A 3,980-nucleotide genomic window follows, 5' to 3' on the forward strand; every position below is an offset into this window, starting at 1 on the left:
AAAAACCATTATATTAGAATATCACTTTGCAGACACATTTATGGAGCCGACGCTTGAAACGAGCGGTGGAGACGTTTTAGACGTTCCAAGTTTATAAGGCGTGCAAATGAATGCCTCTTAATCATAGCTGAAGCTAACGAAAAATAATAATAAATGGCTAAATGCGTGTTTTGGTGCTTGGTCCGATCCACTTTTCAACAGCATTTTTCAAAAATCGCTTACTGCACGAGGGATAGTTCACCGAAAAATTACAATTCTGTCATCATTTACTCACCCTCATGTTGTTCCAAACCTGTTGAGTTTCTTTCTTCTGCTGAACACAAAAAGATATTTTGAAAAATGTTGCCAACAAAATAGTTGACGGTAGATGACGTCAGCTGTTTGGTTACAAACATTCTTCAAAATATCTTCTTTTATGCTCAACAGAATAAAAGAATCTAATACAGGTTTAGAAAAATGAAAACTCTGTCATCATTTACTGACTCTCATGTTGTTCCAAACCGATGAAGGGATGGAGGTTTCATTAAAAATATCTTAATGTGTGTTTTGAAAATACGGTCTGATTTTCGTATGCAATTTATAATTTCTAACTAATTCATAAAAAACGGCAGATGGGCTGAATGAAAATGCAAAATTTCTCTGTTAGTAGGTGGCACACTTAGACAAGCAGAAATACTCAGAGTTACCCCGATACACAAATGCTGCACAACTTTTTGTTGTTGACACTCACTTGTAACTGAGAAGAATGTTGTTAATGTAATGTAGTTAAACCATATTTACTTGTTTTCAAACCATTGAGATTTTTGTATTCACATGGTGCTTTTAAACTACAAAAAAAATGTTTGCATTGACGGCATGCATATGTGTGTCTTAGTCTGAACAGATCCAATAACAGCCATTAATTCAAATGACAATTTTTACCAAATGTTTTGTAAAAATTCCTAGTTCACATCAAATTTTTGCACTGAATTTTCATCTTGGTGTGAACAGGCATTTAGAGCTGTTGTTGATACCTTTTGAAATTCAGAAAAGCACTTGCGAACTAGATATTCTGACCAATGAGGGGACACTTTGCTCACATGTGACTTGACCAATTTGGTCATTTTGGAATATTTCTTTGTGAAATCATCCCTAAATCATCAGAATTAAGCAAACCAAACTAGTTTGTACAATAAGTGGACACTTTGCTATCCCATAATACCACTCAAACTGTCAGATTCGAAAAATTTGTGTCGGTACCAAAATATTTGCAAAAATCAATGCCAGTATGGTGAATATAGTATGTGTGTACTTTTACTACACCTGCAAAAATATTGTTTGTATTGTCAGTTCTTCATGAAAGAACTGGAATTCAGATGCAGTTAGAGAGGTTTAAATGATACCCTGAAACAAACTGCTTTAACAGAAAAAGCTGCATTCTCACCAAATACATTCACTCCTACTCACACCTTGTTATTCTGCAAACCAGTGAAGAAACAAAGCTTGATCAGTCCCACTGTAATCATTGAAACTGTCTACACTGCAAGTGTGCATCTTTATGCTCTAGTTTTGTTGTGCTGTGCATCTGGAAACGGTGCTAAACTAGTTAAACTAAATCCAATCATCCAATCAGCAGCTGCATGCAAACGCACACACATACAGTACACACACTAATTTGCAGAGACACCTTCACAAGAATTCTCATTAACACTCTCACTCTGCAGCAGCAGATAAAACTCACTCGCACTTCTCCAGCTCATTTTTTTTCAGCTACCACTAAAACATGGTGCATTTTTCATTATCTGAAGAATGAAGGACTTCAGCTACAGCTCAACGTGCCACTTTTCCTAGAAAAAAACCTCATGCTCTGCCATGAGAAAGTGCAAGACCAGCAAAGGATTAGACATACTTGACTTAGTAACACCTTTTTTTCACTCCATGGTAATTGTGCATGTAGCAAACCAATAAACTGACCATGACTAAGAGTGTAAACTGGATCTAGAATCAGATTTCTATAGCCCTTATGTAGCCCCGCCCCTTTTCAGTGCTGTGTTCATTGTCTTGTCTTCCATTTGTATTTCCACAACATGAAGGTAAGGTCGTACAAATTTATGAATCAATCACTCGTTTTAAAATCTTCTCAGTCTACTGACATTATGACATCCACTTCAAACATTGCTATAACTTTCATTAACTCTACACTAATAAATTTCACTTCACCAGATAATTACTCTTCAACAGTGATACTATAGAGCTACCGCAAAAGGACAAAACTCGCATAAGGTCTATAAGATATAAAGATTGCAGTGAGATAAGTCACAGATGACTCTTACAAAGTCTATGAAGGTCATATTTCTCCTCAAAATAATAATACAAAAAGTGTAACATTTGATTTAGTTTAAACATAAATTAACCTTATTTTATAACCTTTAAAAAAATTATTCCTTTTCACACAAATTTGACTTTTTTTGCACCAACGTCTCATTATTGTAACACACAAAAATAAATCTAAGTTGTATTTATACACCACAGACTTATTTGTTGTACTCTTTTTAATTTACATTTATTTAAAATTAAACTAAAATGTATTCATGTGAATTTGAACTAGATAAATAGTAGATAGATAATAGATAAATAAATAAACCATTCATCATGGTAACAAGAATGTCAAATTTAAAAAAGCTTAATGGTTAAATATGTTTATGAGATTCATCCTAAAAGTGTTTCAGGACATGGTTCCTGAGAAGATGCTATTTGCAATCATTATGAATACTGAAACATCTGGAAACTCTCATTATATGGGAAATTGTTTAGCAAGAGGATTTTGTTGCAAAAACCTTGGCCAAATGATGGCAGAAACAATGTTTTGTGTTTCCTCTCACAGTGAAAAAGTAGGTCTAGCTACATTCCCGGTGTCTCTTGCATCTTCTAAGCTCTTTCAAGCTCTTCCACCCACACTGCAGGAATGATCAGACAGACTATGTCAGCTTGACTTAAAAAAAAAAACATGATGTAAAAAAGCTGAGCGTTAATGACCACCTCAATGACAGCGGCAAACCCTGGAGGTCAAATGAGCTGCTGTCTGATGCTTTGATGGACAGCTGAGGGATAGCACAGTTCATGGCTTTGCAGGCACAGACCCGGTCAGCTGCTTATGATATTGACAGATTCACGCATGAAACCAGAGCATGCAGAAAAAAGAAAATGAGACTGTTACAGTTAATGAGAAGGTGAGACAGATGATTGACTTTAAACAACATCTCATTAAGTGTTTGCAGCAGATTTACCAGCATTCTTGAAAAGCACACATACAAACTCACTCCTCTCCTTTTGTTTTTGATGTCTAGAGGAAGGATTTTACTCAAATTATCCCCGTTTTGCATAAATCATGCTCATAGAGCATGGATAATAAGCTCTGACAGCTTCGGGCCCATTATGCTCAGGGTTCGTGTGGGAGTGTTCAGCAATTCTGGTGTGAGCCGAGTTATTATCATCAATGAAGCCATTCCCACAAGTCTCTCCCTCAACCATGTGGTCAAGGTTTGATTATCGCTCATTGACCAGAGCTCGCCAATTACCCTCAGCAGGCCTTGAACACAAATCTGACCAGAGCGCTGCTCAGGTGACTGACTTCATTTAAGGCAGGAGTAGAAGATATTGGATCAGGGAAAACCAATTTGCATCCCTTACTGAAGCACATGAGCTCGTCCTTTATCATATTTGTTCAACATTGACTATCGGACTGTTAAAGAACACTGGATAAATACATGTTACTAACATCATTGTCTGATCTAGATGTAAATCTAAATGCTTTTACTTTTGAATGAGAAGTTGATTCATATTTTCATTACAAATTATATTATTACAATTATAATTTAAAGGAAAAGTTGAAGTAATATATGAATGTTTTCGAAAGAAGTCTTTTATGCTAATCAAGGCAGCATTTATTTGATTAAATAAAGAAAATGCAGCAAAAACAGTAATATAGTGAAATATTGTTA

The sequence above is a fragment of the Sinocyclocheilus rhinocerous genome, unplaced genomic scaffold (genome assembly GCF_001515625.1).
Source record: "Sinocyclocheilus rhinocerous isolate Xijiao unplaced genomic scaffold, SAMN03320098_v1.1 scaffold946, whole genome shotgun sequence".
Lineage (NCBI taxonomy): Eukaryota > Metazoa > Chordata > Actinopteri > Cypriniformes > Cyprinidae > Sinocyclocheilus > Sinocyclocheilus rhinocerous.